The 14,950-nt window shown below is 44.2% G+C and overlaps 1 protein-coding gene across 2 annotated transcripts in view; it reads right to left on the reverse strand.

The window, feature by feature from the left end:
* The window catches only part of SMAD3 (SMAD family member 3), a 102,504-nt gene that overhangs the window by 64,945 nt on the left and 22,609 nt on the right, over window positions 1-14,950 (reverse strand). The window contains exon 1 of one of the 2 annotated variants that reach the window (XM_044279375.1): window positions 13,861-13,997. The exons of the other annotated variant lie outside the window; for it this stretch is intronic. The gene's annotated coding sequence lies outside the window, so the exon portion shown is untranslated. Of the gene's footprint in view, window positions 1-13,860; window positions 13,998-14,950 lie in introns of those variants that run through there. 2 annotated transcript variants of the gene reach the window in all.

The following is a 14,950-nucleotide window of genomic DNA, read 5'->3' on the forward strand; positions in this document are numbered from 1 at the left end:
GCAGGCCGGCAGCGTAACGTCACTCACTCCGTCACGCGCCTGCTCCGCCTGCATTATTAATAAAGTGGGAGTGAGAGATTTGCATAGCATTAATCATGACAATATACCGGTAATAATTTCCAGTTTATCCTTTAAAAATAGCAGCTCCAGGAACGAACACCAAGTATCCCCGGAGGTAATCGTCTCAATCTCCCCTATGAAGAGCCTGCTCGTTCCGTCCACATCCAACAGAGAGCAGGCCGGCAGCGTGACGTCACTCACTCTGTCACGCGCCTGCTCCGCCTGCTTCATTAATAAAGTGGGAGAAGCAGGCGCGGGACAGAAAGTGACGTTACGCTGCCGGCCTGCCTGCTACAGTAGTTTAATTAGTACTACAGAGGTTTGCAATACTTTAACAATGCTCCCATGACTACACTTTATATGTAAAGACTGCTGTGAGCGGGGCCCGGTATAATAGAGTACAGTGACTGCACCGCGCTCCGCCGCGATTCCAACAGCAGTTGTCGGCCTCCAGCCCCTCCTCCCTCCCCACTGATACATCGCAGGCCGCGCTGTGCAGCAGAGTAAAAATGGCAGCATTCGCTTTATAAGACGCACTGCCATTCCCCCCCCCCCCCCCCCCCACACACACACTTTTTGGGGGGAAAAAGTGTGTCTTATAAAGCAAAAAATACGGTGTAATATAGTGTGTGTGTGTGTGTATAATATATATATATATATATATATATATATATATAGATAGATAGAGAGAGAGAGAGAGAGAGAGAAAAAGGCAGCACCGACATGGATTGAAAAAATGGCGAATCAAAACCGGGTGCACGCTCAGTGGGAATAAGCTTACCCAATATAAAACTGTAAAAGCGAGCAGCACTCCAACGCAAAATAAAGTGGAAAAAAGTTAGTTTATTCACCCATATGGTGTAGCGACGTTTCGACTCTAACCAGCTTGAGAAAGGTTCTGGTATAGAGCCGAAACGTCGCTACAACATATGGGTGAATAAACTTTTTTTCCCTTTATTATGTGTTGGAGTGCTGCTCGCTTATACAGATATATATATATATCATCTTCCTTTAAAGTAAACTTCCTGTTCTAAAAACAAAAATGAGAACCTCTCCCAGTTCCTCCCAGTAGCATACAGCAGTACCGCTGAAGAAACTCAATCTTCTCTTCATAAACAATTTCAGTCTACTGGTCCCACGTGCACATCTTCTCGGCGGTCGGACCTGTTGACACGCTGCCACAGTAATATGAAAGCATGGCTGGGTGAGCAGATATTTACTTCAGACTAAAATTGCAGTAGTTAAGATTAGGAACACTAGAGCTCTTGTCACACCTTTCTACGTGTGCGAGGGCTGGAGCATAAAATTACTCTAGAGATGTAGCTTATTTAGTTGTCTGCAGAACTGTGCTGGCGACAATAACAGAAACTATGCGAGCAGAACTATGAAGAAAATTAATTTGTGGATGCAAACTAGAACTGCCTGCTCAGCCATGAGTACAGGGTATAATACAAAAAAGCAATTTATCCAGTCACATATATTTAAAATGCAGAACTTTTATTAAAGCCTCCCAGTACCCTCTCCACTTCTACCAGCTCTGTTCATATATAGAATGGTTTTGTATCCCCTTTCACATTTAGAGAGGGACCCATATCAAGATGCATATAAAAGCCTCAATCAGACGGCTGTAGTGTTTTGCTTATCTTATCCGCAAAACACGGATACCAGCTATGTGCGTTTCGCAACCTGCAGACCGCACATGGCCGCAGCCATAATAGAAAATGCCTATCCTTTCTGCAGAGCTGCAGAACGGAACCACAGATGTGAACAGCTGTGTTGTGATGTCCGCATCTTTTGCGGCCCCAGTGAAATGAATGGGTCCGCACCTGTTCCGCAAAATTGCGTAATGAATGCAGACCCATTCATGCGCACGTGTGAATGGACACTAATAGGCCACTGGCAATCAAATATAAAAGAAAACACTCATTTTATAGTAAATCAGCTTCAGCAAAGACAGTAAATAAGTAGAGTTCCTATGACAGGGAAATCCTGAAGTAAAGCTGGCGGGGGCCAGTCCAGTAAATGGCTTGGTCATCTTGGATTAGAAGATGCTGAAAGTGGCTGTGATTGGGTGCTGTACGCCAATTTAAGTGCCACTTTTAGCATTATCAACCCTATTAAACCATATTGGCTGGTAAGGTTGTTCATGCTTATTAAAACGATTACCTTTCTTTTGTCTGTAGGTTAAACAGCTGCAGAGATATCTGTGTTTTTATTTATATGCAAATGAGAGCATTAGAGCACCAAGGTGCAGGGCTGAATCCTTGGAGCACTGTTTTTGAAACACCCCTGTGCTCTGCACACTACCCCCTCCTCTTGATTGACAGACATCAGCATGCTGAGGGCAGAGCTGTGTCCTAGCATATACATATATACGCTACTTACTATAGCATAGGTTTTCTATACTTAGAAAGCTAATGTACATATTACTGATTTATTTACAGGCACAATGTATGATTATAAAGAAACCAGTAATATGTATTAAGTATAGAAAACCACCCTTTTCAATATTATAAGGCTATAGCCTAGAAGTAAGTATTCAGCCTTACTTGTAGATGCCCCAGGTTCAAATTCCAAAAATAAAGTTTTATTCTGCCAGAATCTGGCTCCTACATTTGCCCTGGAGGTGGAGCTTCACTGTAAAGTGATCTCTGCATTGAGCTGCTGCACAGCCCCCCAGTTCCAGCTGTCACTTACAGCAGAGGAGCAGTCACGGCTGTCACTTACAGCAGAGGAGCAGTCACGGCTGTCACTTACAGCAGAGGAGCAGTCACGGCTGTCACTTACAGCAGAGGAGCAGTCACGGCTGTCACTTACAGCAGAGGAGCAGTCACGGCTGTCACACACAGGGGAGGAGCAGTCACGGCTGTCACACACAGGGGAGGAGCAGTCACGGCTGTCACACACAGGGGAGGGGCTAAGTATCTCAATGCAGACTGCATTTCATAATGAAGATCTGTATTACAAAAGAAGTACCCAGGAGAAAGTTCCTTTTCAAACTTCTCCTAATCATAAAATGCTTTGCAAAAGGTATGTTTGTCGTATTCTCCCCAGATACCTACCTACTGGCATGCAAAACTGCTTATAAACCGCCTTTTAACTGTGGCAGAGAATCTTTGAAAATATGCACAGAGAATCCAGGACCAATGACACCCATACCAGGGTAGGTTAAGTAGTATGGAGCGATTCTTAAGCTAACCATTGAGATTGGCCAAACCCAGTGATTTTGGTGGGATTGTCCATCGATCTAATCTATATGAAGGTAGCCTCCAGAGTCCAGAGATGATGGAGAAGACAGTTATTTGTGTTTGGTCAGCTTTGGTTTTTAGCTTCTTGAATGTATATATACACTGAACAAAGTGCTTTAATGTGAAGTTAATTTCTTTACTGTCATTGTGTGGACCTATTTTTAGAGTAGGGACCACACTTTTTACAGGGGGTTCCCATACATACCGTCACTTCCAGCCTGGTCAACCCAACAAGTTAAAACTCTGACAGTCTTAAAATGTTTAAAGGGAACCTGTCACCGGGATTTTGGGTATAGAGCTGAGGACATGGATTGCTAGATGGCCGCTAGCACATCCGCAATACCCAGTCCCCATAGCTCTGTGTGCTTTTATTGTGTAAAAAAAATGATTTGATACATATGCAAATTAACATAAGAGTCATATCTTACTTGTGTGACCAGAGAAGAGTCATATTTTTCAAGCTCTGACTCATCTCAGGTTAATTTGCATATGTATCAAATCGTTTTTTTTTTACACAATAAAAGCACACAGAGCTATGGGGACTGGGTATTGCGGATGTGCTAGAGGCCATCTAGCAGCCCATGTCCTCGGCTCTATACCCAAAATCCCGGTGACAGGTTCCCTTTAATACAAGACGTGTTATTCTTTAAAACACCTTGCATCCATCTTGTTGGCTCCTGCATGAGGTACTGCGTCTTGCCTTTTGTCTACATTCCAATTTCCCACATTGTGAACTAGGCCATTTAAGTTCTTCGCCCCTATACCACCTTATTGTTGCCAGGGCAGCTTTTCCTTTTTTTTCTTAGAGAATTCCCTTGGCTTAATTTAAGGAGAATAAACAAACCTTAAAAACATCCTTGTAATGGTCCGGAAACTGAGTCAAGTGCCTCTTAAAAGGACCACATCAGTTTCCTACCGTCTAGACCAGACATCCTCAAACTGCGGCCCTCCAGCTGTTATAAAACTACAACTCCCACAATGCCCTGCTGTAGGCTGATACGTGTAGGCTGTTTTTGTCTCTATACACCACCACAATGGATTTGAAACGAACCAACAAGATGTGCTTTACCTGCAGACTGTCAGCTTTCATTTGAGGGTATTTACATCCAAATCAGCTGAACGGTGTAGGAATTACAACAGTTTGCATATGTGCCTCCCACTTGTTAAGGGACCAAAAGTAATGGGACAGAATAGTCATAAATCAAACTTTCACTTTTTAATACTTGGTTGCAAATCCTTTGCAGTCAATTACAGCCTGAAGTCTGGAACGCATGGACATCACCAGACGCTGGGTTTCATCCCTGGTGATGCTCTGCCAGTCCTCTACTGCAACTGTCTTCAGTTCCTGCTTGTTCTTGGGGCATTTTCCCTTCAGTTTTGTCTTCAGCAAGTGAAATGCATGCTCAATCGGATTCAGGTCAGGTGATGGACTTGGCCATTGCATAATATTCCACTTCTTTCCCTTAAAAAACTCTTTGGTTGCTTTTGCAGTATGCTTTGGGCCATTGTCCATCTACACTGTGAAGTGCCGTCCAATGAGTTCTGAGGCGTTTGGCTGAATATGAGCAGATAATATTGCCCGAAACACTTCAGAATTCATCCTGCTGCTTTTGTCAGCAGTCACATCATCAATAAATACAAGAGAACCAGTTCCATTGGCAGCCATACATGCCCACGCCATGACACTACCACCACCATGCTTCACTGATGAGGTGGTATGCTTAGGATCATGAGCAGTTACTTTCCTTCTCCATACTCTTCTCTTCCCATCACTCTGGTACAAGTTGATCTTGGTCTTATCTGTCCATAGGATGTTGTTCCAGAACTGTGAAGGCTTTTTTAGATGTCGTTTGGCAAACTCTAATCTGGTCTTCCTGTTTTTGAGGCTCACCAATGGTTGACATCTTGTGGTGATGCTCATCCCTAGTGCTGATCCACAAAATGCATAATGCACAAGGCCGATATCCATGTTTTCTGATCTGCAATTTGTGGACCGAAAAAAGGATATGGTCGTGTGAATGCCCCCATTCTAGACTAGAAAAGGTGAGTGGAGTGACCACTACTGTGGCAGCTTTACTAGAAACTGAATGTAACATTTTGAAAGGAGACAACAAGTAACGCCTCATGCACAACCTGTCTGCAAACCACAGATCTGCAAAATGCGGATACTGGCCATGAGCATCCTGCACTTTTCTCGGTCCCTATTATAGAACTGCCTGTTCTTGTCTGTAAAATGGACAAGAACAGGACATGTCCTATAATTAGCAGAAAGGCTGCACGGATGAAAACAGCACACGGATGACTTTGGTGTGCTGTCCTCATTCTTTGCGGAACCATAGAAATGAAAGGGTTCGCGTCTGAACAGCAGATGCAGACCAGAAAATACGGTGGTTTGCCTGAGGCCTTAGACCGGGCTTTCACTTATCATTTGTGTCGGCCAGTCGGTTTACGTTAGAGTTAGTTAATATAAAGACAGAAAAATGCTGCATTCTAAGTTTTTCCTGCACTTTTACATCGGCATCAAAGCTGATGAATCGGAGGTTATACACGATCCCACAGAACATTATGGGATGACTTCTGGTATGAGTTCCACTCCAGTGGGAAACCAAATGTCTATGATGCCAGCCTTAAAGGGGTTCTTCGGTTTCCTCTGGATAGGTCATCAATATCAGCTTGGCAGAGGTCAGACTCGCGGCACCCCCTCCGAGCGCTCCCTTCTCTTCACTGTTTACCTGCTCGACGTTGGAAGGAGCAGACGGGAGTGTAACTGCTCCTTCCCACTGAAGTGAATGGGATGGAGCATCTGTAATTACACCTGCTCGCAGATGCAGGTAAACAGAGAGGAGGACACAGCGCTCGTGCAAGCGCTGCGTTCTCTTCAAACAGCTGATCGGCGGGGGTGCCGGGAGTCGGACCTCATAGGACACCGGACAACCCCCTTTAAAAAGGATTTGTCACCTCTCCTAATGTGCCAATTTAAAAAAAGAATACTTGTATTCTCCATGAAATAACCACCATGTAACACCTTTTCTACTAGCTCTGTGTTAGGCTAGTTTCACACTAGCGTTCGGCTGTCCGCTCGTGAGCTCCGTTTGAAGGGGCTCACAAGCGGACCCGAACGCTTCCGTCCAGCCCTGATGCAGTCTGAATGGATGCGGATCCGCTCAGACTGCATCAGTCTGGCGGCGTTCAGCCTCCGCTCCGCTCAGCAGGCGGACACCTGAACACTGCTTGCAGCGTTCGGGTGTCCGCCTGGCAGTGCGGAGGCGTGCGGATCCGTCCAGACTTACAATGTAAGTCAATGGGGACGGATCCGTTTGAAGATGCCACAATATGGCTCAATCTTCAAACGGATCCGTCCCCCATTGACTTTCAATGTAAAAGTTGGGACGGATCCGCTCAGGCTAATTTCACACTTAGCCATTTTTTGCCAATATAGTGCAGACGGATCCGTTCTGAACGGAGCCTCCGTCTGCATTAATATGAGCGGATCCGTTCAGAACGGATCCGATCGAACGCTAGTGTGAAAGTAGCCTTACGCTGTTCCTCTGTTTTTCCTCCTATAAATTTATGAATTGACAACTAGGCGATACAACACACAGCGACTGGCAGCAGCGACTGGATAGTATCGGACTGAGCGGGGGCACATCCTCAACTGGCACCACCCAATCGTCAATGCATTTATAGATTTGTAGGAGGAAGGACAGAGGGATGGCAGCACTATACAAGCATTACCATCATTCACTGTCCCCCTGTGGACGAAAATGCAAACATATTAGAAATGGGGAGAAAATGCGAACTTATCATACAATTATTTACTAAAAACTGACATGTCTGGTGCGGACTTATATTTACTGGGGGGGGGGGGATACATTACATACATCATCATCCCCTCCCCTAAGGTCCCAGCCAAGGAAACCACTATCAATTCGTCCCTGTGGCCAAACCGGCTCCAGACAGTCTCATTATAATAGAATAGGTGCATTTTTAATTAACTATAAGTGAGCGTAGCAAAAAGTAATGTTTCTCGGCACTGCCACCCGTGTGAGGGGGTTAAGACGCCACTCTCCAAGAGTGCAGCTGAGAGCGGGTACTTACAGCGCAGCTCAGATTGTTTAATACAAGCGCATATTACAGAAGAAACCAAGGGGAATACGAACTGATTTCAATTTAAACCAAGCGCTCCATGATGCGGTTTGTATCAGTGAGCAGTTCAAGCAGAATAATGACATCTCTCTCCTGTTACGTACAAATAACTGCTGCTAATAAATTAATAAATTAAAATTAATGGTCGCTCAGTCCATTAAATCTTGTTAATTTTCTTTCTCCTATAACCCACAAGTTTACATTAGTAAAACAATAAATATATATTTTTTTTTAAATGATAATTTTAATTGGATCCCTGATGTGACAATCCCGCGTGTTATGGATTTCTTAATTTCTTTTCTGGATTTTTTTTTTTATACCAACATTAGTCATTAGTGCTATTAAGTATAATGCCCCAGACTTAGACTGCTAACAATGAAAAGAGAAAAAAAGAAGAATAAATCAGTTAATGTTAGTGTGAACGGATACGGAGTAGAATCCGCTCAGGTGTACAGCTCTACGGTTCGCTGCAAATTTCCTTCAGATTGCTATTGCCATGGAGGATAATTCTGCAAATGTGATAATGAAATGCTGTGAGCGCTTCTCAGGCCCCAGACTTCCGAATGCACCTACCGACCTGCAACAAATAGTCAGAAGGCACACGCTCAATGGATTTTTATTTTTTTTGCAGTTGTTAGTCGCAGGGCAATTAAGAAATCAATTGTACGAGATGAACCCGGGAAAAAGTAGCTTTACAGCACAGCATTTCCTGCTCGGGATCATCTCTAGGGATCAGCTTTTTATCTTCAAAACTGTAAACTATATGGAAAGCAACTGAGTCGGATCATCACACTGCAGTCATAGGAATCTAGGACAGAATACGGCCCTGTTCACACATTTTTTCATGTTTGGTACATACGGCACTGTTTGTACACATACATTTTTTAATGGTGGTCAACAGTACAGGAAACAGCAGCAACCTAAGCTATACCAGAAGAGAGGGGGAAAAGGTATTGCAACACATACCTGGTACATACCAAAAGGACACTTATGGCATCTGTTCAGCTCACCAAATATACAAATCAATGGGGCCATTTATTAAGACCAACGTTTTAGACGCTGGGCTTAATAACCCCGTGCTGTTGCTCAATGCACCCAAGTTATGCAGAGGCGCTGGCCGTGTGACTTGCTTAAATCTGCGCCAGCTCCCTTGCTGGCGTAGATTCAAAGAGGACCTTTCACTGCTCCTGACATGCCTGCTTTAATAGCTTCATGCATTCCCCGTGCAATAACAATTCTGGAGCCTCTATTCTTATGGCTCTATGTTGTGCCGTTCCTTTATTATTTCATCTAGAAGTTATGAATACATTACTAGCAGTCTGCAGTAAGGGTACAGAGGGGAGGTAACTAGTTGGGGGGGCGGGGGGTACCTGTACCAGTCTGACAATGGCAGCACTGATTGGATACAGCGAGACTGTGCAGGTACTCCCCCCCCAGTACCCTTACTGCAGACTGCTAGTAATTCATCCATAACTTTTAGATGAAATAATACAGGAACGGCACAACATAGAGCCATAGGAATAGATGCTCCAGAATTGTTAGTACGTGGGGAATGCATGAAGCTATTAAAACAGGCATGTCAGGAGAGGCGACAGGTCCTCTTTAAGTCAATTTTGTACACCAGAAACAGTATAGAAGAAGATAAATGATACCTGCCTGCCCCCTTTTTCAACCACCTTGGAAAAGTGGCGTGAGAAGGAAAAAGTCAGCCACAAATCCCCTTTGCAACCAAATCTATGACAGAAGTATATCAAAAAGTGGCGTACTTTAAATAATAAATGACACCCCCCTCCCCAAATGCCTTAAAAAGAGAGAGAGAGAAGCGGTCACACAGTGCGCTCTCTTAATTGGGAAATGTTTTTTAGCCCAAGAGAAGCAGAATGCGAAAAAATAAATAAATAAATGCCCCCAAAAGGTGTCCATTAGGGATGCAGGAGTTCCGTACAGCATTAGAATGTATTGGCTCCGATGAGCCGAAGTTATTGGTTCGCGAAGTCTTGCAAGACTTCACGTAATAACTTCCTAAATTAATTTGTACTGTAAAAAAACATTTCCCAAACTCTGGTTCGGTCCCAGGGTACCATTTGGAACTGAACCCAAGTTTGGGAAATGTTTTTTTACAGTACAAATTTATGAAGTTTTTATGCGAAGTCACCAGCTCATCCGAGCCAATACATTATTATACTGTACGGAGCTCCTGAATCAAGCCAGCAAAGGAGGCAATATGGACAACCACAATGCATTAGTAAGTGCCTTGTATTAACTGTCTCTACATGATAAACGCCATGTGCTGAAGTGAGACAACCCAATAATGTCCATGATGAGAAAATATCCCAATGCTGTCTCTTATCCTTCTACACTGATGTGCACATTTATAAGCACTAGGCTGACCAAACAGGTCAGATAAATGTTGGCTGAACTAAATGGTTTTGGCAGGACCAGATGACCATCTAATGTGTATGGGGACCTCCTGGATGTCCCAAACAACAGATGCTAGGGGACATAAGGAGCAGGCTGTTGGGTCTCAGTTGGCCAATCCTTTTATTCTCCCAGAGATCCGCCTATACTAGAGGTGTCTGAAGTGGCTTTTCTCCTCTCCCTGTCCAGAACACATGCATGCTCAGCTGAGCCAAGCATGAATGTGTATGGAGGAAAGGAGTGTGTGTGTGGGGGGGGGGTCGGGAGACATAGCTGTTGGCCAAACACTCACTATATACAGGTCCTTCTCAAATAATTAGCATATTGTGATAAAGTTCATTATTTTCTGTAATGTACTGATAAACATTAGACTTTCATATATTTTAGATTCATTACACACAACTGAAGTAGTTCAAGCCTTTTATTGTTTTAATATTGATGATTTTGGCATACAGCTAAAAAAATTAGCATATTTCATCCGACCAATAAAAGAAAAGTGTTTTTAATACAAAAAAAGTCAACCTTCAAATAATTATGTTCAGTTACGCACTCAATACTTGGTGGGGAATCCTTTTGCAGAAATGACTGCTTCAATGCGGCGTGGCATGGAGGCAATCAGCCTGTGGCACTGCTGAGGTGTTATGGAGGCCCAGGATGCTTCCATAGCGGCCTTAAGCTCATCCAGAGTGTTGGGTCTTGTGTCTCTCAACTTTCTCTTCCCAATATCCCACAGATTCTCTATGGGGTTCAGGTCAGGAGAGTTGGCAGGCCAATTGAGCACAGTAATACCATGGTCAGTAAACCATTTACCAGTGGTTTTGGCACTGTGAGCAGGTGCCAGGTCGTGCTGAAAAATGAAATCTTCATCTCCATAAAGCTTTTCAGCAGATGGAAGCATGAAGTGCTCCAAAATCTCCTGATAGCTAGCTGCATTGACCCTGCCCTTGATAAAACACGGTGGACCAACACCAGCAGCTGACATGGCACCCCAGACCATCACTGACTGTGGGTACTTGACACTGGACTTCAGGCATTTTGGCATTTCCCTCTCCCCAGTCTTCCTCCAGACTCTGGCACCTTGATTTCCGAATGACATGCAACAGTCCAGTGCTGCTTCTCTGTAGCCCAGGTCAGGCGCTTCTGACGCTGTTTCTGGTTCAAAAGTGGCTTGACCTGGGGAATGCGGCACCTGTAGCCCATTTCCTGCACACGCCTGTACACGGTGGCTCTGGATGTTTCTACTCCAGACTCAGTCCACTGCTTCCGCAGGTCCCCCAAGGTCTGGAATCGGTCCTTCTCCACAATCTTCCTCAGGGTCCGGTCACCTCTTCTCGTTGTGCAGCGTTTTCTGCCACACTTTTTCCTTCCCACAGAGGTGCCTTGATACAGCACTCTGGGAACAGCCTATTCGTTCAGAAATTTCTTTCTGTGTCTTACCCTCTTGCTTGAGGGTGTCAATGATGGCCTTCTGGACAGCAGTCAGGTCGGCAGTCTTACCCATGATTGCGGTTTTGAGTAATGAACCAGGCTGGGAGTTTTTAAAAGCCTCAGGAATCTTTTGCAGGTGTTTAGAGTTAATTAGTTAATTCAGATGATTAAGTTAATAGCTCGTTTAGAGAACCTTTTCATGATATGCTAATTTTTTTAGATAGGAATTTTGGGTTTTCATGAGCTGTATGCCAAAATCATCAATATTAAAACAATAAAAGGCTTGAACTACTTCAGTTGGTGTGTAATGAATCTAAAATATATGAAAGTCTAATGTTTATCAGTACATTACAGAAAATAATGAACTTTATAACAATATGCTAATTTTTTTAGAAGGACCTGTAATGTGTATTACCAGACTAACAACACTGGGATCAGTTTTGACCACTTTGCCTGCTGTGTGGCTTTTCTCCAAGTACTGCCACAATTTAAAGCTGCAGTGACAGGTCATTTGGTGGCCAATGAAATTGTCCAATGTGTCTGTCCGAGAATGGCATCCTTGTAGTTACCGTATATTGGCGACTCTATGGTGAAAAACCCCATGAAAAACACCAAACCTTCTGCATGGTGTGCTTTTATTTAAATAAAAAAAAAACTCTGTTTTTGTCCTACGTTTAACATATAAACAAGTGTACGTTAGACGGATGCCATACACTGGCATCTGTCACCATAGAGCTTCTTTGTAGCAAAAAAAACATGTGTAATTTAAAGTCTATTTTTTTTGCTGGACTGCGCTTTTGCATCTTTTTTTTCCCCCAACATATATGTTAAATGTGGGACAAAAGCCTAAGGTTGAGATCTGATCATCTTTTTAGGCCTGTGTCACACTGGAGGCATTAGTTCTGGCAGAGAACAGCCTTCTGCAGCTCTCTAGATCCAGCATTGTTGGATGTTACTGAAATGCCCACCGGCCCCATTGCTTAAAATAGGATCTGGCAGAGATCTAGCCACTACCCAGCAAATATGTCGGGATTCGGCCGAACAAATACTGCTGCGTGCACATTTGCCGGGTAGCAACCGGATCTCCACCGGACCCCATTGTTGTGAATGGGATTGGTGGGCATTCCGGGAAACATTTGGCAACGCCCGAGCCAGATAGCCGCTCTAGGTCCGGATGCGTCCCGGTGTATTGCGGCAAACCCGCGCGAGTAGGTACGCAATCGCAGTCAGTTTTGACTGCGATTGCGTTCCGATGTTCAGTTTTTATCGCGCGGGTGCAATGTGTTTTGCACGCGCGTGATAAAAAACCGACTGTGGTACCCAGACCCGAACTTCTTCACAGAAGTTCAGGTTTGGGTTCGGTGTTGTGTAGATGTTATTATTTTCCATTATAACCATGTCATAAGGGAAAATAATACAGTGAATAGACTGTCACCTAGCAACCATGCACTTGCTTGCGGATGCTTGCGATTTTCACTCAGTCCCATTCACTTCTATGGGGCCTGCGTTGCGTGATAAAAGCACAATATAGAACATGCTGTGATTTTCACGCAACGCATAAGTGATGCGTGAAAATCACAGCTCATGTGAACAGCCCCATAGAAATGAATGGGTCCGGATTCAGTGCGGGTGCAATGCGTTCACCTCCCGCATTGCACCCGAGCGGAAATCTCACCCGTGTGAACTCAGCCTAAGGCTACTTTCACACTTGCGGCAGTGTGATCCGGCGGGCAGTTCCGTCGTCAGTGTGATCTGCCGATTTGGATGTGACTGAAAGCATTTGTGAGACGGATCCGGATGTGGATCCTTCTCACAAATGCATTGCAAGAACGGATCTGTCTCTCCGCTTGTCATGCGGACAGACGGATCCGTCTTGTATTTTTTTTCAACATTTTTACCGGTCTGCGCATGCGCAGGCCGGAAGGATGGATCCCGCATTCCGGTATTTTGAATGCCAGATCCGGCACTAATACATTCCTATGGGGAAGTCTTTCGTTTTTTTCGCCGGAGATAAAACCGTAGCATGCTACGGTTTTATCTTTTGCCTGATCAGTCAAAACGACTGAACTGAAGACATCCTGAACGGATAACTCTCCATTCAGAATGCATGGGGATATGCCTGATCAGTTCTTTTCCGGTATAGAGACCCTGTGACTCTATGCCGGAAAAGAAAAACGCTAGTGTGAAAGTACCCTAAGAAAGCCCAAAAAATAATAAAGCTCCATGCGAACCCAACTAAAAGAAATTCCTAAAATGCAATTTACCAAAACGCTATTTGAACATGCTATTTCCCAGCAGCACTATGCGAATAACAAGCACTAAAAGCTCCACCACATAACGTGTTACACCGGAAGAATAATCTTGTCGGCATCTGCATCAACACACATCGCACTGTTCCCCAGTCGCCTCCTCATTAACTAAAACGAAAAAATTATCCGTCTATTTATTGACAGAAGCGAGTCTACTGAGTAAGTACAAATTACCCTCCACAGTTTCCACTACCACAGCTTATATTACAGAAAGCCAGGATGAAACGCCTCAGAAACGGGTTATACAACACCTGGAATACCGCCAGAGAGCGCGGCCACATATCCAGTGGAGGAGAAGCCCTCCTCTTGTACGTGGAAACTTCTGCCGGGGCGCAAGGGGTTAAGGTGGAGCAGTGAGATCCCGTTGTTCTTGAGTGGAGATTGAATAAACTGTCTGCAGCAACGTGATACCTGCGAGGGCCGCCTATTACTGTAACCAGCCTCCTCAGACTAATTGCATTAATGCCTGGAGCGCTCACCCTGCTGCTGTCTGCACCGCACCTAATCTCACTGAACCCTGAAGGACTGAGGTGGATTTCAAGGAACAGATGTATTAATTGTGCTGATCTGGAATTATCAACAGTAACCCCTTAAAATAAACATTAATTAACCAGCAAAAAGCGTGTCCATGAAATATCGGACCGGGAAACACACATCCTTGAGTTGTATTCTTCTGTCAAAAACGCCGTCTAGCAGTTTCGCAGTTATAAAAGTCATGTGCATGTGATATTTCGGCGGAGTACCTTTCGTTTGGGTCCACTGTCCATCCTTTGTGGTGTTGAGCGAATCGAAGTTGACTTCGATCCGAATTTCAGGAAAAATATGATTCGTCCAAAAGCTGAATTTCCTCACGCTTTGTGGTAATGAATACATTTTTACTGAAATGGTTGGGAAAAAAACAAAAAAACAAACAAACAAACATACTCTTATCTATTTGCTCGCGGCGACGCCAGCACGTCCGGCGAGCCTAATGACATGGTGATCATCACGTCAGCGCACACAAGGTTTGACACGTTTTTTTCAATTAAGTTGGCCACTATGGCCTCTCGAGCAAATGGATGAGGGAAGTTTGCGTTTTTTTTGGCTTTTAATCCCTAAAAGGCCTCAACGTGACTGTTAGATGCTGCGTTCAACATTAAGCGTGGCACCTAAGGGGTTCAATAGGGGGGCAAGAGCAATCGCTGTTCCCAGTGATTGAGTCCACTACATACAAAGGAATGCAATTTATAACAAAAGTAATTTGTCAAGAACTTTGGCAGAGCAGTCAAATCGAATTTCTGATAACGTTGCTCATCTCTAATCCTTTTCAATAAATATGCTTATGTTAAAGGGGTATTCTGG

Source organism: Bufo gargarizans, chromosome 2 (assembly GCF_014858855.1).
Source record: "Bufo gargarizans isolate SCDJY-AF-19 chromosome 2, ASM1485885v1, whole genome shotgun sequence".
NCBI lineage: Eukaryota > Metazoa > Chordata > Amphibia > Anura > Bufonidae > Bufo > Bufo gargarizans.